Source organism: Pseudophryne corroboree, chromosome 6 (genome assembly GCF_028390025.1).
Source record: "Pseudophryne corroboree isolate aPseCor3 chromosome 6, aPseCor3.hap2, whole genome shotgun sequence".
NCBI lineage: Eukaryota > Metazoa > Chordata > Amphibia > Anura > Myobatrachidae > Pseudophryne > Pseudophryne corroboree.
Genome location: NC_086449.1, coordinates 585,036,553 through 585,061,361, shown reverse-complemented (window position 1 = coordinate 585,061,361; position 24,809 = coordinate 585,036,553). Strand labels below are relative to the sequence as shown.

The 24,809-nt window shown below is 46.9% G+C and overlaps 1 protein-coding gene across 5 annotated transcripts in view; it reads left to right on the top strand.

Moving 5' to 3' along the window:
- The window catches only part of UIMC1 (ubiquitin interaction motif containing 1), a 482,965-nt gene that overhangs the window by 121,157 nt on the left and 336,999 nt on the right, over positions 1-24,809 (top strand). The gene's annotated exons all lie outside the window — the stretch shown is intronic.

Here is a 24,809-nt window from a genome sequence, read left to right as displayed (position 1 = left end):
AACAAGGAAAGGGGTATTATTCCACACTATATTGTGGTACTGAAGCCAGACGGCTCGGTGAGACCTATTCTAAATCTGAAATATTTGAACACTTACATACAAAGGTTCAAATCAAGATGGAGTCACTCAGAGCAGTGATGGCGAACCAGGAAGAAGGGGACTATATGGTGTCCCGGGACATCAGGGATGCTTACCTCCATGTCCCAATTTGCCCTTCTCACCAAGGGTACCTCAGGTTCGTGGTACAGAACTGTCATTATCAGTTTCAGACGCTGCCGGTTGGATTGTCCACGGCACCCCGGGTCCTTACCAAGGTAATGGCCGAAATGATGATTCTTCTTCAAAGAAAATGGACGATCTCCTGATAAGGGCAAGGTCCAGAGAACAGTTGGAGGTCGGAGTAGCACTATCTCAAGTAGTTCTACGACAGCACGGGTGGATTCTAAATATTCCAAAACCGCAGCTGTTTCCGACGACACGTCTGCTGTTCCTAGGGATGATTCTGGACACAGTCCAGAAAAAGGTGTTTCTCCCGGAGAAGAAAGCCAGGGAGTTATCCGAGCTAGTCAGGAACCTCCTAAAACCAGGAAAAGTGTCAGTGCATCATTGCACAAGGGTCCTGGGAAAAATGGTGGCTTCTTACGAAGCGATTCCATTCGGCAGATTTCACGCAAGAACTTTTCAGTGGGATCTGCTGGAAAAATGGTCCGGATCGCATCTTCAGATGCATCAGCGGATAACCCTGTCTCCAAGGACAAGGGTGTTTCTTCTGCGGTGGCTGCAGAGTGCTCATCTACTAAAGGGCAGCAGATTCGGCATTCAGGACTGGATCCTGGTGACCACGGATGCCAGCCTGAGAGGCTGGGGAGCAGTCACACAGGGAAAAAATTTCCAGGGAGTGTGATCAAGTCTGGAGACTTCTCTCCACATAAATATACTGGAGCTAAGGGCAATTTACAATGTTCTAAGCTTAGCAAGACCTCTGCTTCAAGGTCAGCCGGTATTGATCCAGTGGGACAACATCACGGCAGTCGCCCACGTAAACAGACAGGGCGGCACAAGAAGCAGGAGGGCAATGGCAGAAACTGCAAGGATTCTTCGCTGGGCGAAAAATCATGTGATAGCACTGTCAGCAGTGTTCATTCCGGGAGTGGACAACTGGGAAGCAGACTTCCTCAGCAGGCACGACCTCCACCCGGGAGAGTGGGGACTTCATCGGGAAGTATTCCACATGATTGTGAACCGTTGGGAAAGACCAAAGGTGGACATGATGGCGTCCCGCCTGAACAAAAAACTGGACAGGTATTGCGCCAGGTCAAGAGACCCTCAAGCAATAGCTGTGGACGTTCTGGTAACACCGTGGGTGTACCAGTCGGTGTATGTGTTCCCTCCTCTGCTTCTCATACCCAAGGTACTGAGAATTATAAGACGTAGAGGAGTAAGAACTATACTCGTGGCTCCGGATTGGCCAAGAAGGACGTGGCACCCGGAACTTCAAGAAATGCTCACAGAGGACTCATGGCCTCTGCCGCTAAGAAGGGACTTGCTTCAGCAAGTACCAGGTCTGTTCCAAGACTTACCGCGGCTGCGTTTGACGGCATGGCGGTGGAACGCCGGATCCTAAGGGAAAAAGGCATTCCGGAAGAGGTCATTCCTACCCTGGTCAAAGCCAGGAAGGAGGTGACCGCACAACATTATCACCACATGTGGCGAAAATATGTTGCGTGGTGTGAGGCCAGGAAGGCCCCACGAAGAAATTTCAACTCGGTCGATACCTGCATTTCCTGCAAACAGGAGTGTCTATGGGCCTCAAATTGGGGTCCATTAAGGTTCAAATTTTGGCCCTGTCAATTTTCTTCCAGAAAGAATTGGCTTCAGTTCCTGAAGTCCAGAAGTTTGTCAAGGGAGTATTGCATATACAACCCCCTTTTTGTGCCTCCAGTGGCACTGTGGGATCTCAACGTAGTTCTGGGATTCCTCAAATCACATTTTAAACCGCTCAAATCTGTGGATTTGAAATATCTCACATGAAAAGTGACCATGCTGTTGGCCCTGGCCTCGGCCAGGCGAGTGTCAGAATTGGCGGCTTTGTCTCACAAAAGCCATATCTGATTGTCCATTCGGACAGGGCAGAGCTGCGGACTCGTCCCCAGTTTCTTCCTAAGGTGGTGTCAGCGTTTCACCTGAACCAGCTTATTGTGGTACCTGCGGCTACTAGGGACTTGGAGGACTCCAAGTTGCTAGATGTTGTCAGGGCCCTGAAAATATAGGTTTCCAGGACGGCTGGAGTCAGGAAAACTGACTTGCTGTTATCCTGTATGCACCCAACAAACTGGGTGCTCTTGTTTCTAAGCAGACGATTGCTCGTTGGATTTGTAGCACATTTCAACTTGCACATTCTGTGGCAGGCCTGCCACAGCCTAAATCTGTCAAGGCCCATTCCACAAGGAAGGTGGGCTCATCCTGGGCGGCTGCCCGAGGGGTCTCGGCATTACAACTCTGCCGAGCAGCTACGTGGTCGGGGGAGAACACGTTTGTAAAATTCTACAAATTTGATACCCTGGCTAAAGAGGACCTGGAGTTCTCTCATTCGGTGCTGCAGAGTCATCCGCACTCTCCCGCCCGTTTGGGAGCTTTGGTATAATCCCCATGGTCCTGACGGAGTCCCCAGCATCCACTAGGACGTCAGAGAAAATAAGATTTTACTTACCGATAAATCTATTTCTCGTAGTCCGTAGTGGATGCTGGGCGCCCATCCCAAGTGCGGATTGTCTGCAATACTTGTACATAGTTATTGTTACAAAAAAATCGGGTTGTTATTGTTGTGAGCCGTCTGTTCAGAGGCTCTTACGTTTGTCATATTGTTAACTGGGTTCAGATCACAAGTTGTACGGTGTGATTGGTGTGGCTGGTATGAGTCTTACCCGGGATTCAAAATCCTTCCTTATTGTGTACGCTCGTCCGGGCACAGTATCCTAACTGAGGCTTGGAGGAGGGTCATAGGGGGAGGAGCCAGTGCACACCACCTGATCCTAAAGCTTTATTTTTGTGCCCTGTCTCCTGCGGAGCCGCTAATCCCCATGGTCCTGACGGAGTCCCCAGCATCCACTACGGACTACGAGAAATAGATTTATCGGTAAGTAAAATCTTATTTTTTCAGTCACCCCACACCACTTCTATCCTCTGTTTGTGCTCTGTAGTTACTGTCACAAAATACAGGGGATTATTTACTATTTTGTTTGTGTTTGTCTGGCTATATTGTACTATTACATCCTAAGGCTACATCCCACATGATGTCTGCTACACAGGGTGGGACATCCGCGGACGCTCCTGCATCATGCAGTGCTGTCATCACAGATTCTCCAGTGGGGGAAGTGTTAGCTGCTGGTTTAGGCACAGGGGGTCATATGTCTCTCAGCCCGTGCATACCATGCATACCCTGAGGAAGGATTTTATCCGAAACGCGTTGGTGTTCCACAGGAGGACCCTGAGCTGCACTTCTCCACGGTGGTTGCCATTATTCTGTGGGTAATTTTTTTCTCCTTAAACCCCTTTAAATTGGGAGCATTTACCCAGTCCATCCTACCGGTACCATTGGAAGTGGCCCCACTGCCTTTAATATAGGGTACCTCTTGTGGTGTTTTGTTCTTATTGTTTTTACATATTTTTAACTTTGTTGTTGGTCTTATTCCCACATCATTGGTGGGTAAATTCTCTTTTGAATAAAGACATATGTTTTTTCACCATTTGCTGTCATTTGGAGCCATTTGATTGGAGGTAACAAGGGTCCCGATACGAACAAGGACTGGAAAAGATACCTTTCAGCGCATATAGGGCTAATCCTAAAGGTAAGCCTGGTGTAGATAAGCCGTGGGTTGTCGATTTATATGAAGTATGAAAGAAACCTTTATGGGAATGCATCTTATTTAGCACAGGTCCGTCACTAAGAAAAGTGACCTTGGAAGTTTTGTGGAAATATCATTACCAGCTAATGGACATATTGCATATTGTGTTCTTTGTTTGAGAAACAGGAATATATACGGATCTGGAATTTGTGTATAGCATCGCTGGGAGATCGCCTCTTTCTGTTTCTATTGTATCTAAAGAGGAGTGGTGCTCCTTTTTGGGGATCTGCCGAGCTGAAGCTAGGCCGCAAGTTACTTTTCAATCTATTTTTTTAAGTCTGTGACTGTATGTGCCTATAGCTGCTGTGCGGATTCTATTCTGTGTATCACACATTGCTATCACTATATTCTGTACCCTGGGAAACTAAGTGCATCAGGGTCTCATATACCATATAGTGTTCCACAGGATATACTGTTTTGTATTTTTCACTGTGTGTTTCTGTCACCTCATACCACTTAAATCCTCTGCCTAGGCTCTGCATTGCAGTCACATATCTTAGGTTTTTTTTGTCAGGTATTGTGTTTGTGTGGCTACATTGTACTGATACGCCCTAAGGCTACATTCCCAATAATGTCTGCTACACAGGATGGGAAATCCGCAGACGCTCCTCTGGCGTCACTGATTTACCTGAGGAAATGATTTCTGCTGAGGGTTCAGGTACTGGGTGTTCTGAACCCCCTAGTCAGCCCGCAGCACCTGTGGAGATCCACTTTGGGCTGCATTTTCAAATATACTGACTACGCTTTTATCAAGACTTACGCCCTCTGTGGGACCTCCTGTGCCATTAGAGCCACATATTGTCCCTGTAGTTAATTCACCAATGTCGGATTCTCTGTCAACCCAGTTACAGCAATTAAATCAGTCCTTGGTTAAACAAAAACCTAACCCTCGCCCTACTGGGTCCAAAGGGTCATCGAAGCGGGCCATTTCTTCCTCACAATCCACTAATATTTCGGATGATTCTTCCGATTCGGATGGGGAATATACTAATCCATCAGATGCTGATACCGCTGCTTCTGATGAAGATTCTACAACACAGGTTGATGTTCCTGACCTGGTGGAGGCGATCAAGCTGATTCTTCAGATTGATGATGAGATTGACCCTCCTGATAAGTCTAAGAAACCTGATAAGTTCAAATGTCAGAAGGTTACTAAATTAGTCTTACCACATTCTGACCATTTAATTGACATACGTCCGGAATCCTAGTATTTTCCAGGAAATACATTTTCCTTGTCAAAAAAGATGCTAGCCCGTTATCCTATCTCTGCGGAGTTGAGTAACAAGTGGGAAACCCCTCCACCAGTGGACTCGCATGTAGCCCGTCTTGTGGTGTCCTCTACTCTGCCTGTCACCACCATCACCTCTTTAAAGGAGGCGACGGATAAGGGTGTGGAGGGTTGCTTGAAGTCTATTTACACTCTTACAGTGCTGTACATAGACCCACTATGGCAGCCTCTTGGGCTGCAAAAGGCATTGAAGCATGGGTTCAAGCAATTGAGGAAGAGCTACCTCTGAATTTTTCTCACACTGCCAGACAATATCTGTCCTATATTACCACAGCCTCCCACTATATTCAGGAGGCGGCCTCTGATGCAGGCGTTATTGCGGCCAAGGCATCTACTACTACGTCTATCCTGGCTCGCCGGATTCTGTGGTTACGGTCCTGGTCGGTGCACCTGGACTCTAAGAAGACCTTGGAGGCACTCCCTTTTAAGGGAGATATATTATTTTGAGATGATTAATTGTGACCGACTTGGCGTCGGCCAAGACTGCTTTTCTCCCAAGTACTAATCCTTCTGTTCAGAAGGCTAAGAGTACCACTTTTCGTTCCTTTCGACCTCCAGCTAAAGTAAAGGGTCAGGCGTACCCTAAACATGCTCACACTTCCAAGTCCTCTAAGCCCAAACTTCAATATTTTGGGCCACCCGTCAGCCTGCTTCCAAACCGGACAAGCCTGCTGCATGACAGGGTGGGCCTCCCCCTGGGGGATCCCAGGGTGGGAGGCCGACTTCTGCAGTTCGCCCAGGTATGGTTAAAGACCACTTCGGACGCTTGGGTGCAGGAAGTGGTCTCTCACGGGGACGCAATCTATTTCAAGAGAAGTCCCCCTCACCAGTTTTGCTCAACGGTTATTCCTTCGGATCCACTAAAAGCACAAACGCTACATTTGGTTGTCCAATCCCTCCTGGATACAGGAAAGATAGTGCCGGTGCCTCTGTCTCAGAGAGGCAGGGGATACGATTCAACGCTGTTTCTAGTTCCGAAGCCGAATGGATCCTCCCGACCTATTCTCAACCTCAAATCTTTGAACAAATTTGTGAGAGTGTCCAAATTCCGTATGGAAACTCTGAGCTCTATTGTACTGGCTATGGAACCCAAGGACTATATGGTATCCCTGGATATACAGGATGCTTACCTACACATACCTATTGCCATGACGCATCAGCAATATCTTTGGTTTGCTATTGGCAACGTTCATTATCAGTTCCAAGCCTTGCCTTTCGGAATGACCACGGCTCCTCAGATCTTCACCAAGGTCATGGTGGCCCTTCTCCGCTGTCAGGGTATCAGGATCCTGCTGTATCTGGACTTCTTGATGATCCTGGCAAACTGCCCTGAAATTCTCCCCCGTCATCTGGAACTAACGGTCCAATTCCTGCAAGCCCATGGGTGGCTCATCAACTGGAAGAAATCCTCACTGGTCCCTGGTCAGAGCTTGGTGCACCTGGGGACATTACTGGACACACACAACCAATGTTTGTTCTTGTCTCCCCACAAGGTCCTGAAACTTCAGGACAGAATCAGATACTTCCTCTCTCGCCAAAGAGTGTCGATACACTCGGCGATGCAAGTACTAGGCCTCATGTTGTCGGCTTTCGACATGGTAGAGTACGCTCAATTTCATTCCCGCCCTCTGAAGAGGTTAATCCTTTCCAAGTGGGACGGCCTGCCTCACCGGTTCAGGTCTCAAATGTTCTCCTTGACTATGGAGGTTCATCGGTCACTGAGCTGGTGGCTACAGGACTAACAGTTGAGCAGGGGCCGTTCCTTCTGGATCTCTAACTGGGTCCTCCTGACAACGGACGCCAGTCTGCGAGGTTGGGGCGCGGTGTTGGAGCAACACTCTCTTCAGGGTCGGTGGACCAGGGAGGAATCTCTCCTCCCGATAAACATTCTGGAATTGCGGGCAGTGTACAATGCATTGACACTGGCCCTGCCTCTGGTACAGAACAGTGGGTCAAGCACAATCTGACAACGCCACCACAGTGGCGTACATAAATCATCAAGGCGGCACTCAAAGCCGCATGGCAATGTGGGAAGTATCAAAAATCCTCCATTGGGAGGAACGCCATCTGCCGGCAATCTCGGCAGTGTTAATTCCCGGGGTCCTCAACTGGGAATCGGATTTCCTCAGTCGTCAGTACGTTCATGCCGGAGAGTGGAGTCTTCATCCGGAAGTCTTTCAACTCCTAGTGGACAGTGGGGCCTACCAGAAGTAGACCTGATGGCGTCTCGACACAATCACAAGGTTCTGGTTTTTGGATCAAGGACAAGGGATCCTCAAGTAGCTTTCGTGGATGCAGTGGCAATTCCATGGAACTTTCGGCTGACATACGTGTTCCCTCCAGTGTCGCTCCTGCCCAGGGTACTACGGAAGTTCAAGCAAGAAAGAGGAATACTACTTCTAGACGCTGCAGCCCGACCCAGACGCCATTGGTTCTCAGACCTGCAAGGTCTATCGATAGTGTCCTCTTCTACTTCCTCAATGCCCAAACCTCCTCGTTCAGGGCCCTTGTGTCGATCCGGACCTGGCCAGACTGGCTTTGACAGCGTGGCTCTTGAACCTTCACACCTGAAGGCCAAAGATTCTCCGCGGCGGTTATTCAAACTGTGTTGAAGGCCTGTAAACCGGCTTCTGCACTGATTTAGTACAGGGTCTGGAACTCTTACTTCACATGGTGTGCTGATAAGTATTATGATGTATGTTAGTTCAGAACTTCCAGGCTTTTGACTTTTCTGCAACAAGGCGTAGATTTAGGCCTTCGTCTGGCCTCCCTCAAGGTTCATATATTTGCCTTGTCGGTGTGGTTTCAGAGAAAAATTGCGTCTATTCATGACGTTATGACGTTCAAACTTTCAATCGGGGTGTGTTATGGATTCCGCCTCCCTATGTCCCTCCTGTGGCTCCATGGGATCTGTCTCTTTTCTTAAATGCCCTACAAGAGTCTCCATTTTAACCTCTTGAGTCTGTGGATCTTAAATGCCTTACGCTTAAGGTCGTGTTTCTGCTGGCTGTTAGCTCTGCTAGGAGGGTGTCGGACTTAGGCGCTTTGTCCTATCGTCCATCCTTTTTGATTTTTCACTATGACCGGGCAGTTCTTCGAACTCGACCCGGTTATCTACCTAAAGTGGTATCTTTCCATCTTAACCAAGAGATTGTGGTTCCAGCTTTTATCTCTTCTGGTTTGTCTTCCAATGAACGGTCTTTGGATGTGGTACGGGCTCTCCGTATCTACGTGGAGAGGACTGCCTCTATTAGGAGGTCAGATACCCTGTTTGTACTTTTTGGTTTTCACAAACGTGGCTAGCCTGCGAATAAGCAAACCTTGGCCAGATGGATTAGAATTGTGATTGCACAAGTTTATGCGCAGGCTGCACTCCCAGCTCCTGCTGCGGTTAAAGCCCATTCTACTCGGTCTGTTGGACCTTCTTGGGGGGCCCGCCGTGGCGCGTCCGCTGAACAATTATGCAAGGCGGCTAAGTGGTCCTCAGTGAACACGTTCATTGGGTTCTATGCCTTTGATACTTCCGCCTCCCAGGATGCTTCCTTTGGACGCCGGGTTCTTGGGCCCGCTGCGGTGCGTCCCCTCCCATGAGGAACTGCTTTAGGACATCCCCGATATATTCCCTGTGGAATCCTAGTGTGCCCCCTGCAGAAAAGGAGATTTATGGTAGACTTACCATGGTTAAATCTTTTTCTGCGAGGTACACTGGATTTCACAGGGCGCCCACCCTGACGCACTTGGCTTCTTTGTGTTTGATTGGCATCAGCCACTGGTCCCTTCTCCTGTTGAGAGAATGTGGTTCTATGTGACTAAAATCTGCTGTCTCTTTTACCTGCTACTGCATTGGACTGGTTAACGAAACTGAGCTCCAGTGCCCGGAGGCGGGGTTATAGAGGAGGCGGTGCAGTCAAAGCTTTAGCCTGTTGGTGCCTCGGATCAAGATCCAACTCTACGCCCCGGTGTATTCCCTGTGGAATCCAGTGTACCTCGCAGAAAGAGATTTAAGTATGGTAAGTCTACCATAAATCTCCTTATTTTGAGCATTTTGGGGTGAATTCAATCCCCTTTCCCAGGCTGCCACTAGATGGCGGCCGACGGAGCAGTTCAATTGTTGCTCCGTTCAGGCGCACATGCAGACATGCAGCGGGAGAGACCAATTTTATCTCGCAGCCACTTTACACCCCTCTTCCACCTGAAGGCCCCCATACACTAGTACGGTTTGGCCCTTTTCTACACTATTTCGACCCATCAGGCTGATAAGTCGTGTGAACTGTCAAATTGTGTTACTTTCTTCCGATTTGGGGGGTCATTCCGAGTTGATCGCTCGTTGCCGATTTTCGCAACGGAGCAATTAAGGCAAAAATGCGCATGATACGCAGTGCGCATGCGCTAAGTATTTTATCACTAAACTTAGTAGATTTACTACGAACGAAGACATTTCATCGTTGAAGTGATCGGAGTGTGATTGACAGGAAGTGGGTGTTTCTGGGCGGAAACTGGCCATTTTCAGGGAGTGTGCGAAAAAACGCAGGCGTGTCAGGCAAAAACGCAGGAGTGTCTGTAGAAACGGGGTAGTGGCTGGCCGAACGCTGGGCGTGTGTAACGTCAAACCAGGAACGAAACGGCCTGAGCTGATCGCAATCTGTGAGTAGGTCTGGAGCTACTCAGAAACTGCTAAGACATTTCTATTCGCAATTCTGCTAATTTCTCGTTCGCAATTCTGCTATGCTAAGATACACTCCCAGAGGGCGGCGTCCTAGCGTGTGCAATGCTGCTAAAATCAGCTAGCGAGCGAACAACTCGGAATGACCCCCTTGATGCGCAATCCCGGAGATTGTCACTGCTGCACCAAGGATACATCGTATCCCGGAGCAGTGAATGGGATTGCATGTAAAACATGGTGTGCAAAATGTACGAGGTATCCCACGCGAGGCTGCATGCGATACGACGTCTTAATGTATGGCCACCTTAAGTTCTGTGTCTGATCCGAGATTTGGAACATGGTTCCAAACAGTCAGACACGGGCTGACACTTTTACAGCGCGACTCTGACCTGGATTATTCCCAGGTTGGAGCCATTTACACTGCACAGAAGGTGCAGTAGCTCTGGGAGTCAGACAGCAGCATTAGCCCCAAAAGATATTCCTGCTACACCCACTGATGCCACTGGCCCTGCCCCAGTTTCAGTGTCAGCATTGCCAGAACTAAGAAGCAGCGTGCCCATGGAACTCTCTATACTGCAAATGGGAGCTCGGAGGGATGACCTGGTTTACCCGTTTACACTGCCCCTTAACCCAGGTCTTGCCCGTCCCAACCCTACAAACTAGCCAGGTTGGATTTCTGGGTCTCTGGACCCAGATTAACCATTTTCCACTGAGCCACAACCTGGATTAAACTGGCAATAGCAGCAGTGGAGAAGGGATATAAGTGTTTCTGTAAACCTCATACACATTAATACAATTTGGAATAACAATACTTTAAAACAGCACTACTACTTATTCAGTTTAGTAAAAGGTAATACTGTTCACCTTCCCCATCCCTACTTTTACTAGGAGGAAGTGCGCTTTAAGGGTGTGTACACACGGTGAGATATTTTCTTTCGATTTTGACTATATAATCAAAATTGCAAGAAAAGTTAGTGCAGATCGCAAGGTGAAAGTCACCTTGCGATCCCAATTCGATCCCAATGCGCGGTCCCGCCAGGTCGGCATCGCAAGAAAAGATAGACTGTGCAGGCAAGTCAATCCTTGCTAGATCGGTGTACTATCTAGTTCATCTCAGATGTCAATGACATCTCACATAAGCCAAAATCGTAAGCACACATAGTCCATATCTCAAGAAAAGTTAGTCAAAATCTGTGCTATCTGGGCTCCGCGGAGTTCAAGGGAAATCGCAAGTGAAAACCGGGCATAGCAAGGATCTCACCGTGTGTACACACCCTAAGAAAATTGTGATCTAATGATGTCCCAGACTAAATGAATACTTGACAATCTGTGCTAATTTTGTAGGAAAATAATTTCAGGAACTGTGGGTGGTGCTGAGGTGGGCAGTGATGTGGGTGGAGCTACCAAAGGGGCGGGGCATCAATTGGTGCAGAAACTTTTTTTTTTTTAAACACATAATGCCCCAAGTAATGCCATATATACACATATTGCTCCTGGTAGTGCCATATATACACATACTGCCCCAAGTAGTGCCAGATACACAAATCCCCCAGTATAGTGCTCACCTCCACTGCCGCTCCTGCTGCTCCCGATTCTCATCTCTAAGGGGAGGGGTGGGGGGGAAAGTGCAGCACTAGTCTTTCTTCTCACTGTCCCATCTCTGCCGACTGTTATGGCGCCGGCTTATGAGCCAAGGACCGCTGGTCCTTGAGCTCGGATTGGCTGACGGCCGAGCAACATTTTAAATGGCCACCGGAGACGGGAACACAGTGAGGGTCAGAAAAGATGCATGCTGTGCTCTCTTCCCCTCAAACACGGGGAGGTGGCAGCGACAGCAGGGCAGGCCGCAGACGTTCCGGAATGCCATTCCTGATTACGTCATTTTAGATTAGACCTTTAGGAACAGTGTTGCTTGCCGTTTCGGGACAAAAATAGCCCTGCTTGAAATTTTAGTTAAAACATAAAGCTGCATTTACAAAAAAATTGTTAGCTTACAAGTGATTTTTGTAAAGTCTTCCACTATAATCCTGTTTCTGTAGACAGATAATATTGCTTACAACTGATTAGTGTTTCAAAGTATCAGGCATCAATAAAGAATGTAACAATTTTCAGCATTTGTATTTTGTGTATTTGGACAGATGTTCGCCATAATACATTTGTTCTGGCTGTCATTCTGTCATCTATCTCATTTCTCTTCAGAAGGATTTTGATGATTCTTAAATCAAAGGAAAATGTATTACACATATTTTTGTAATACTTAAATAAGGGAAGTTGTTAGATGTTTAAATAAAACAATTGTAAATAATTGTCATTCTTAAACATGCTTGTCTTTTTTAAGGCAAGGAATTCTCATTGGCTTCCAGAAGCTATGCTTGTAGAAAATACTTGCTCCACTTGTTGAATGTACACTGAGCAGGATTTCACAACGCTATTCATTCAATTATTTTGAAGTTTTGCAGTGATATTAAGTTCAAAGGTTTGTGTCTTGATTTGACTACTGCCCCATTAAGGAATACGGTTGTGTCTCACATTTGTTTGTGATGGGCAATTCTCAAGCTTACGTGTGCATATGATAGAACGGGGGCAATTCATTGTTTTTTTTTTTTTTGGGGGGGGGGGGGGGGGATGCCTGCCAGAGTAATTCAGTTGTTGCTCTGATCAGGCGCCCATTATTTTTTAAGTACCCAAACAGATATGGGTTTAGCCCCTACCCATGACTAAACCCACTTAAGTATTCCCCACACTGCTAAAGGTCCCGTTTTGGTGCCCAGATGGGTCACTTCGCACATTGCTGCTCGCCACTCGGGAGGCTGCAAGCAGAGATGTCAGTGCTGGCAGTAATCTTGCCTGATCAGCAGAACAACTGAATTGCTGTCGGCTGGCACCTAAAAAATTGAATAGCCCCCTTTGTCTAATATATATTCCAAGAAAATGGGGTACCTTGACTGACTTTTTTATAATTTGATCAGTGGACTTTTAGTAGAAGAGATAGTGTTATTGGGCACGCCATTTTGCTGACACTAATGAGTTGTCTTGGGTGAATGACACTAGTGTATTGCTCTGGAACATGGCCCCTAATAAGTTGTTACCACCATCAAACTGAAGAATTGAGATTGTTGATGGTGTTTGTAATACTCTGGGCCAAGAAGGGAAAGCTTTTCTAGGAGAAGGGCAGAAGACTAAAGCTGGGTACACACTAGCTGATGTGCGTACCCGGCAATATTGGCTACGGCGGGGTGTCGGCATCAGCAAGTCCATACACACTTGCCGATGCCGGCCGGGGTCTTACTGCTGCATGGCCCTTGTTAACAAGGTCCTCCCTCACCTGGACTGTTCAGACGAGGGAGGGGGTCGTTAACGATGAGTGGGAGCGCGCATTGCTAACGATGAGTGTACACACTAAACAAGATAGTAAAAGATATCGCTTAGAATGGCCCTTCTGAGTGATATCTTTAGCTTTCTTGTCTAGTGTATATATAGGGCTTTAAAGAGGATCCAGTTTGTCTTTTTAAAAACAAAAACAAAACCCAACTCTGGCACTTTACTCCAAATCTTACCACACCTGTAAGACTTGAGGAAAGGAGCACATGCCTACGTGATGTAGAATTAGTCTGTGTGGCATTTAAGAATTCTGTAAGTGACCAGCTTCCATGTTTCTTAGGGAGGAAAAGTAGAGATCTCTTCATTTTCGAAGGCTTTTTCCTCCAGAGGTACTGTTGGGTTATTCTTTCTGGATGAGTATTTGATGGGGAGATGAACAGTTGAAGGACCATTATATTACTGTACTGAGATTTAGCCGAGAGGCCTCATGAGCATGCAGTGAGTTTGTTTTTTGTGACAAATAGGCCAAATTTAGCTCCTATGTATTCTGTTTACTAAGCCTTGCAGAGAGGTGTAAAGGGCCCTACAAACTGGCTGAGGTGGCCGCCAAGCGACCCGGTGGGCGGGGGGTTTGGGTGAAGTTTCTTCACTGCCTCGTCACCCGGCCCCATAGCCCTGTATGCTAATATGGATGATATTGTCCATATTGGCTTGCAGGCATAAATGAGCTGGCACCAATGATGAACATTCATCGTTGGTGCATACACACTGAAAGATATGAACAATATCTCGTTCATTAATGAACGAGTGTTCATATTTTTCAGCGTAAATGGCCAGTGTGGGGGGCCACTTAGGGTCTAATTACCAAGTCGAGGAGAGACCTAAAGTGCCAGCCAATCGGCTCCTACATGTGATTTTTTTTTTCTTCAAGACTTAGTAAATGGACACCAGTATATCTGAGTGGTTGGTTGACCTTTTAATCCATAAAATATTTGATTTGAGACTGTTGGTCATATTGAACGTTGTCTTGGCTATTTAGAAAATTCATGTGGAGGACTCTAATTTTGCAAGTATTTTAATCTGTAATATTTGGCTTTAGTAAATAACTGATATGGTATGTGTGGTACGCAACAAGTTTTACCTTTTAATGATAGTCATGTTTTATGTGGATACCAAGCATGAAGAACAGATTAGATACAGGTTGAGTATCCCTTATCCAAAATGCTTGGGACCAGAGGTATTTTGGATAACGGATTTTTCCGTATTTTGGAATAATTGCATACCATAATGAGATATCATGGCGATGGGACCTAAGTCTAAGCACAGAATGCATTTATGTTACGTATACACCTTATACACACAGCCTGAAGGTCATTTTAGCCAATATTTTTTATAACTTTGTGCATTAAACAAAGTGTGTCTACAGTCACACAATTCATTTGTTTCATATACACCTTATTCACACAGCCTGAAGGTCATTTAATACAATATTTTTAATAACTTTGTGTATTAAACAAAGTTTGTGTACATTGAGCCATCAGAAAACAAAGGTTTCACTATATCACTCTCACTCAAAAAAGTCCGTATTTCGGAATATTTGGATATGGGATACTCAACCTGTATTATATTCTGGATGATACAGTAGTTCATTCATAGCAGATTGGACTTTTTGCTTGACCCATGTCAGAGGCCGCCTTCATGGATTAAAATTATATACAGATCTCTAGACTCGTAACAATTGTGAAGTGTTCATTTATTGTGTTTTTTTTTATAGAATGTAGAATATATGCAGACCAGTGTCAGACTGGGGCATGAAGGGCCCTCCGGGGGGTATACAGTGATAGGGACCCATGATAGTGGTGTGGCCATCCACCACAGAGGCTTGGCTAACTCTTAAGCGGTGTACACACTCCATGAGCGATGTCGTCAGTGTTTGCCCTTGAACTCCTGGGCAAACGATATCGTTCAGTGACGTCATCCTGCCACCACCCCGAACTTGCAGTTTCAGACAGTATAGTCCAAATTGATCTGCATGTACAGACAGAAGACCTCGTCAACGATATTGTTCCATATCGTTAAAAATAAATTGCCTAGTGTGTACCCAGCTTTAGAGAGTGTATGATTTGGGCTCCGTTATAAATCAATATAATAAATAATGCTAGTGCATGCATGCTAATGTAGCAGAATATTAACACTAATGCACTGTGATGAACACACAATAGCCCTATGCAGTATAATGGATAATTCAAGTGCACAGTCTGAAACCTGATCCCTAGAGAAGAGGGTGAGCCCTCATGCAGTGGTGCCCACCTGGGGTGTCCTCTGTACACCTATGGGCTAGTCCGACCCTGATGTAGACTGAAGATTTCCAAACATGACTACCTTTTTTATGAATGTTTTTTATTATCTGTCAAATGTCACAACTGAGGGCTGGTGCTGACCAGGGGAAGCCTCAGTTGTAGGGGCTGGTGTGTGTGTGAACCTGGAAGGCCGTATCGGATTCCTTGACATGCTGGGAACTTGCAGTATCAATGCCCGAAGGCGTGACCACGACAACAGAGTTAAAGTCAATGGGTTTTATTAAGCACAGTTCAGCTATAAATCGGCAGTAGACATGAAATGACAGTGCTCAGCAATATGAAGCAGTAGCATATGAATAATACACAGTTCCCAGAATGCAGCAGAGTTCAGGATGCTGTTAGGTATTGTTTCAAATATATGACAGTCTTGAAAGACCTGGAGATGGTAAGTCCATAACCAACATGGATAGGTGTTGGTTATGGACCTACCATCTCCAGGTCTTCCAAGACTGTCATATATTTGGGACAAAATAAAATAGGAACTGACCAGCAGATGACTCACTGGAAGCTGGAGGTATAGATGAAATGCTCTGATGGCATGAGCACTGATGTACTGCCGGAGATGCTGGATTGGAACCAGACCAGATGGTGAGGGTGCACAGAACTCACTTGAGGAAGTGATGGTGAGATGACAGGAGCGCCGAGGATGAACTGTGAGATGGTGTTTGAGGCACCAATGTAGCAGGAGATTAAATGAGGAAACACTGGTGATGCATGAGATCGATGGCGGAACACCGATGATGAAATGGAGATCGATGGCGGAACACCGATGATGAATGGAGATCGATGGCTGGCAGGACATAGCACCGCTGGAAGCTGGAAACTGGAAGCCGGTGTCGGGTAACTGACGGTCGCAGAAGGCAATGCTGGAACACTGCAGAGTCAGGCTGCACCGCAAGGTAGTAGATGGTGCAGGTCTCTAGTGGAGCTGAACACAGGAGCTGGAATACCTGGATCAATAAAAAAAACAAACAAAGAGGAAGGGGGGTGCAAATCCCCACCCCCAAATTCCCTTCCGCACACTGAAAATTACCTGTAATAAAATTCAGAGAATTCGTCACAAATGTTTGCAAACACATGTTTAGCTGCTGGCTACTTCACGGCTTCTCTGATACAGCAGTCCTAACTACTTGATAGCAGTGCCCACATTGGGCCATGTAATTTGTCACAGTACACCTCATAATAAAGGCCATTACTAAAACTGTTCCAGACTGAGAGCTAACTTACCAGGGAGCCACCCCCAGGATCTCCCATTGGCACTACAAGTAACAGCATGCCTTCCAAATGCTGCTCCCATTCAATGCCTCATGCACACAAGCAGACAAACAATTTGGAAGCTGCTCAATCATACCTGGAGATAATTATATATCAGGTGCTGGAAGGGGGAGGGGTCACAGACAAACAAACAAAGAGGAAGGGGGGTGCAAATCCCCACCCCCAAATTCCCTTCCGCACACTGAAAATTACCTGTAACCATCCCTGAATCTATCTGGTAATAAAATTCAGAGAATTCGTCACAAATGTTTGCAAACATGGATCAATAACAGAACAACCACAAGCAGTAGAGACTTCTATCACAGGATATGACAACTGAAGCACTGACTACCTTCCAGCCCAGGAACAGGATATTTATACCTGCAGGAAGGCAGGCATTGGCTGGCTGATTTAGGCAGAGTCCAGAGTGCAGCGGATAGTTTGAGACAATAGCATGTGATTGAAAAAACATGGCTGCGCCCATGCTAGCACTTGGAGGGAAAGTCTGTTTGTGAAGCCACATGGAATTCGGCAGTAATGGCGGCGAAGGACGCGGAGGGCAGGAGACTCCATACTGGGAATATTTACATGGGAGACAGTTACACATGGCGGCGGAAGGCAGATGACGCCATACTTGGAGTTAACTTAGTGAAGCTGTTGTGACCGCGCTGCGGGACCTGAGGGAGGAGATGAGAAATGAGGATAGCAGCATACTATATGCTGGCACGCAGCTGACATCCCGCTCTGGAACGCTGGGACAGCCTCAGGAGACACTTGAATGGTAAATAATGGTGTCCAGTTACCCAGATCGTGACATCAAAGCTGTATCTGCCCATCAAATGTTACCTTGGAGCCACAGCAACTATATAATCATTCACACACATTGCTGACCTCTCCGTACTAAGGGGTTGGTCCAGTTACAGTATGTATGGGGTCTTTATAGTAGCCTACTACAATTTGTCCCTACATTATATTACTTGCAGGTGCAAACAAAACCTGTATTGTTTCTTCTTTTACCATAATGGGGGTTATCCAATTAGAGGTAAAAAAACATGGGGGGTAATTCCAAGTTGATCGCAGCAGGAATTTAGTTAGCAATTGGGCAAAACCATGTGCACTGCAGGGGAGGCAGATTTAACATGTGCAGAGAGAGTTAGATTTGGGTGGGTTATTTTATTTCTGTGCAGGGTAAATACTGGCTGCTTTATTTTTACACTGCAATTTAGATTGCAGATTAAACACACCCCACCCAAATCTAACTCTCTCTGCACATGTTATATCTGCCTCCCCTGCAGTGCACATGGTTTTGCCAAATTGCTAACTAAATTCCTAAAACCCATTGTTTTCTCCGATGTTTCACAGATATCTTTTGTATAGGCTATCCAATTTGGATTGCCCATAAAAAAAAAAAAAAGCTTTCCCACTGAAAACACAGTGAAACCTGCGTTTTTTTGTTAGAAACAGCTGCGAAAACAGGGCTGCTTCCGGGGATTTGGTGTTTGCCTGCCTGAGGCAGGTGAAACAAAATCCTAGATAAGCCGCGTCTCGCATCGGCTTATCGGGGCTAATTATATAGCCCCCGGCAGGACAATACACTGCTAATTGGATGCCCCCAAATATTTCGGAAGCAAACTGTCGGAAAATCATATAGGATTTTCTACTTATTTAAATCTGCTTCTAAATAATCAGACTGAAAAGTACACAGGGGAGAAGTAGCAATAGAATTTTTTTTTCCCCAATATTTTATTTATTATTAATTTCTCTGACGTCCTAGTGGATGCTGGGGACTCCGTCAGGACCATGGGGATATAGCGGCTCCGCAGGAGACAGGGCACAATAATAAAAGCTTTAGGATCAGGTGGTGTGCACTGGCTCCTCCCCCTATGACCCTCCTCCAAGCCTCAGTTAGATTTTTGTGCCCGACGAGAAGGGTGCAATCTAGGTGGCTCTCCTGAGCTGCTTAGAATAAAAGTTTAAGTTAGGTTTTTTATTTTCAGTGAGTCCTGCTGGCAACAGGCTCACTGCTACGAGGGACTTAGGGGAGAGAAGAAAACTCACCTGCGTGCAGGATGGATTTGCTTCTTAGGCTACTGGACACCATTAGCTCCAGAGGGAGTCGGAACACAGGTCTCACCCTGGGGTTCGTCCCGGAGCCGTGCCGCCGACCCCCCTTGCAGATGCCGAAGTTGAAGAGGTCCAGAGGTCCAGAAACAGGCGGCAGAAGACTTTCAGTCTTCATAAGGTAGCGCACAGCACTGCAGCTGTGCGCCATTGTTGTCAGCACACTTCACCAACAGTCACCAACTGTCACTGAGGGTGCAGGGCGCTGGGGGGGGCGCCCTGGGCAGCAATGTATAATACCTTTTTATGGCTAAAATACATCACATATAGCCCTTGAGGCTATATGGATGTATTTAACCCCTGCCAGATCTCACAAACTCCGGGAGAAGAGCCCGCCGTTTTAGGGGGCGGGGCCTATTCTCCTCAGCACACGGCGCCATTTTCCTGCTCAGCTCTGCTGTGAGGAAGGCTCCCAGGCTCTCCCCTGCACTGCACTACAGAAACAGGGTTAAAACAGAGAGGGGGGGCACTTATTTGGCGATATGATTACATATGTGAAAATGCTATAAGGGAAAACACTTGTATAAGGGGTTGTCCCTGTATAATTATAGCGTTTTTGGTGTGTGCTGGCAAACTCTCCCTCTGTCTCCCCAAAGGGCTAGTGGGGTCCTGTCCTCTGTCAGAGCATTCCCTGTGTGTGTGCTGTGTGTCGGTACGTGTGTGTCGACATGTAGGAGGACGATGTTGGTGAGGAGGCGGAGCAAATTGCCTGTATTGGTGATGTCACTCTCTAGGGAGTCGACACTGGAATGGATGGCTTATTTAGGAATTACGTGATAATGTCAACACGCTGCAAGGTCGGTTGACGACATGAGACGGCCGGCAAACAAATTAGTACCTGTCCAGGCGTCTCAGACACCGTCAGGGGCTTGTAAAAACGCCCATTTACCTCAGTCGGTCGACACAGACACGGACACTGACTCCAGTGTCGACGGTGAAGAAACAAACGTATTTTCCTTTAGGGCCACACGTTTCATGTTAAGGGCAATGAAGGAGGTGTTACATATTTCTGATACTACAAGTACCACAAATAAGGGTATTATGTAGGGTGTGAATAAACTACTTGTAGTTTTTCCTGAATCAGATAAATTAAATGAAGTGTGTGATGATACGTGGGTTTCCTCCGATAGAAAATTATTGGCGGTATACCCTTTCCCGCCAGAAGTTAGGGCGAGTTGGGAAACACACCTTAGGGTGAATAAGGCGCTCACACGCTTATAAAAACAAGTGGCGTTACCGTCTCCAGATACGGCAGCCCTCAAGGAGCCAGCTGATAGGAAGCTGAAAAATATCCTAAAAGTATATACACATATACTGGTGTTATACTACGACCAGCAATCGCCTCAGCCTGGATGTGCAGCGCTGAGGGGGCTTGGTCGGATTTCCTGACTGAAAATATTGATACCCTTGACAGGGACAAGATTTTATTGACTATAGAGCATTTTAAGGATGCATTTCTATATATGCGAGATGCGCAGAGGGATATTTGCATTCTGGCATCAAGAGTAAATGTGATGTCCATATCTGCCAGACGACAGTGGTCAGGTGATGCAGATTCCAGACGGCACATGGAAGTATTGCCGTATAAAGGGGCGGTCCATCGGACCTGGTGGCCATGGCAACAGCTGAAAAATCCACCTTTTGTTACCCCAAGTCACATCTCAGCAGAAAAGGACACAGTCTTTTCAGTCTCAGTCCTTTCGTCCCCATAAGGGCAGGCGGGCAAAAGGGCCAGTCATATCTGCCCAGGGGTAGAGGAAAGGGAAGAAGACTGCAGCAGGCAGCCCATTCCCAGGAACAGAAGCCCTCCACAGCTTCTGCCAAGTCCGCAGCATGACGCTGGGGCCGTACAAGCGGACTCAGGTGCGGTAGGGGGTCATCTCAAGAGTTTCAGCACGCAGTGGGCTCACTCACAAGTGGACTCCTGGATCCTACACGTAGTATCCCAGGTGTACATTGGAAATTCGAGACGTCTCCCCCTCACAAGTTCCTGAAGTCTGCTTTACCAACGTCTCCCTCCGACAGGGAGGCAGTATTGGGAACAATTCACAGGCTGTATTCCCAGCAGGTGATAATCAAAGTACCCCTTCTACAACAAGGGAAGGGGTATTATTCCACACTATATTGTGATACTGAAGCCAGACGGCTAGGTGAGATCTGAAATATTTGAACACTTACATACAAGCGTTCAAATCAAGATGGAGTCACTCAGAGCAGTGATAGCGAACCAGGAAGAAGGGGACGATATGGTGTCACTGGATATCAGGGACGCTTACCTACATGTCCAAATTTGCCTTTCTCACCAAGGGTACCTCAGGTTCGTGGTACAGAACTGTCACTATCAGTTCAGACGCTGCCGTTTGGATTGTCCACGGCACCCCGGGTCTTTACCAAGGTAATGGCCGAAATGATGATTCTTCTTAAAAGAAATATGGACGCTTTCCTGATAAGGGCAAGGTCCAGAGAACAGTTGGAGGTCGGAGTAGCACTATCTTAAGTAGTTCTACGACCGCACGAGTGGATTCTAAATATTCCAAAATCGCAGTTTTTTCCGACGACACGTCTACTGTTCCTAGGGATGATTCTGGACACAGTCCAGAAAAGGATGTTTTCTCCCGGAGAAGAAAGCCAGGGAGTTATCCGAGCTAGTCAGGAACCTCCTAAAACCAGGAAAAGTATCAGTGCATCATTGCACAAGGATCCTGTGAAAAATGGTGGTTTCTTACAAAGCGATCCCATTCGGTAGATTTCACGCAAGAACCTTTACGTGGGATCTGCTGGAAAAATGGTCCGGATCGCATCTTCAGATGCATCAGCGGATAACCCTGTCTCCAAGGACAAGGGTGTTTCTTCTGCGGTGGCTGCAGAGTGCTCATCTATGAAAGGACCGCAGATTCGGCATTCAGGACTGGGTCCTGGTGACCACGGATGCCAGCCTGAGTGGCTGGGGAGCAGTCACACAAGGAAAAAATTTCCAGAGAGTGTGATCGAGTCTGGAGACTTCTCTCCACATAAATATACTGGAGCTAAGGGCAATTTACAATGCTCTAAGCTTAGCAAGACCTCTGCTTCAAGGTCAGCCGGTATTGATCCAGTGGGACAACATCACGGCAGTCGCCCACGTAAACAGACAGGGTGGCACAAGAAGCAGGAGGGAAATGGCAGAAACTGCAAGGATTCTTCGCTGGGCGAAAAATCATGTGATAACACTCTCAGCAGTGTTCATTCCGGGAGTGGAAAACTGGGAAGCAGACTTCCTCAGCAGGCATGACCTCCACCCGGGAGAGTGGGGACTTCATCGGGAAGTCTTCCACATGATTGTAAAACGTTGTGAAAAACCAAAGGTGGACATGATGGCGTCCCGCCTGAACAAAAAACTAGATATTGCGCCAGGTCAAGGGACCCTCAGGCAATAGCGGTGGACGCTCTGGTAACACTGTGGATGTACCAGTCAGAGTATGTGTTCCCTCCTATGCCTCTCATACAAAAAGTACTGAGAATCATAAGAGGGAGATGAGTAAGAATGATACTCGTGGTTCCGGATTGGCCAAGAAGGACTTGGTACCCGAAACTTCAAGAGATGTTCACGGAAGACCCGTGGCCTCTACCTTTAAGAAAGGACCTGCTCCAGCAGGGGCCTTGTCTGTTCCAAGACGTACCGCGGCCGCGTTTGACGGCATGGCGGTTGAACGCCGGATCCTGAAAGGGCATTCCAGATGAAGTCATCCCTACCCTGGTCGAAGACAGGAAGGATGTAACCGCAAAACATTTTCACCGCATTTGGCGAAGATATGTTGCGTGGTGTGGGGCCAAGAAGGCCCCTACAGAGGAATTCCAACTGGGTCGTTTCCTACATTTCCTGAAAACAGGACTGTCTATGGGCCTAAAATTAGGGTCCATTAAGGTTCAAATTTCGGCCCTGTCGAATTTCTTCCAGAAAGAACTGGCTTTAGTGCCTGACGTTCAGATGTTTGTAAAAGGGGTACTGCATATACAGCCTCCTTTTGTGCCCCAGTGGCACCTTGGGATCTCAATGTGGTTTTGAGTTTCCTAAAGTCACATTGGTTTGAACCACTCACCACTGTGGACTTAAAATATCTCACATGGAAGGTGACGATGCTATTAGCCCTGGCTTCAGCCAGGCGTGTGTCAGAATTGGCGGCTTTATCATATATAAAGCCCTTACTTAATTTTTCATTCTGACAGGACAGAATTGAGGACTCGTCCTCAATTTCTCCTTAAGGTGTTTTCTGTTTTTCACATGAACCAACCTATTGTGGTACCTGCGGGTACTAGGGACTTGGAGGACTCCAAGTTACTTGACGTTGTCAGGGCCCTGAAAAATATGTTTCCAGGAAGGCTGGAGTCAGAAAATCTGACTCGCTGTTTAGCCTGTATGCACCCAACAAGATGGGTGCTCCTGCTTCTAAGCAGACGATTGTTCGCTGGATTTGTAATACAATTCAGTTTACACATTCTGTGGCAGGCCTGCCACAGCCAAAATCGGTAAAAGCCCATTCCAAAAGGAAGGGGGCTCATCTTGGGCGACTGCCCGAGGGGTCTCGGCTTTACAACTTTGCCGAGCAGTTACTTGGTCAGGGGAAAACACGTTTGCTAAATTCTACAAATTTGATACCCTGGCTGAGGAGGACATGGAGTTCTCTCATTCGGTGCTGCAGGGTCATCCGCACTCTCCCGCCCGTTTGGGAGCTTTGGTATAATCCCCATGGTCCTGACGGAGTCCCCAGCATCCACTAGGACGTCAGAGAAAATAAGATTTTACTTACCGATAAATCTATTTCTCGTAGTCCGTAGTGGATGCTGGGCGCCCATCCCAAGTGCGGATTGTCTGCAATACTTGTACATAGTTATTGTTACAAAAATCGGGTTATTCTTGTTGTGAGCCATCTTTTCAGAGGCTCCTTCGTTGTTATCATACTGTTAACTGGGTTCAGATCACAGGTTGTACGGTGTGATTGGTGTGGCTGGTATGAGTCTTACCCGGGATTCAATATCCTTCCTTATTATGCACGCTCGTCCGGGCACAGTATCCTAACTGAGGCTTGGAGGAGGGTCATAGGGGGAGGAGCCAGTGCACACCACCTGATCCTAAAGCTTTTATTATTGTGCCCTGTCTCCTGCGGAGCCGCTATATCCCCATGGTCCTGACGGAGTCCCCAGCATCCACTACGGACTACGAGAAATAGATTTATCGGTAAGTAAAATCTTATTTTTTTCGTTTGACAAAACAGAAAAAAAAGGGTAAGGCACAGAAAAGGAAAGGATGGGTGTGGGAAAATTAACAATTGATCAATAATCACTATACACACTGTTGGCTGGGATCCTTTTACACTCTTAATCAGAGATACTTATAGAGAACAAGAGTCCAATACATTCATTCGGAAATTTGATTAAAAGGGTTAATTACATATGTAGAACAGTTTAGGTGTGTAGACATGGTGAGATAAAACCTTTCGATTTTGACTACCGTATATACTCGAGTATAAGTCGACCCGAATATAAGCCGAGGCACCTAATTTTACCACAAAAAACTGGGAAAACTTATTGACTCGAGTATAAGCCTAGGGTGGGAAATGGAGCTCTAGCCGTACACAGCCCTCATACTGCCAGATATGCCCCCACAGTGCCAGATGTGCCCTCACACTGACAGATATTCCCTCACAGTGCCAGATATGCCCTCATAGTGCCAGATATCCCCTTATACTGCCAGATATGCCCCCTCAGTGCCACATATGCCCCCTTCCCCAAGTGCCAAATATGCTCCCCCAGTTCCAGGCACAACTTATCCTCCCCGCTGTTTTGTGAAGGAGGGACATGGAGGGCACAGCGCGCGCCTCTCCTGTGTCCCTCCTGGGTCTCCGGCGGTGGGTCTGTTA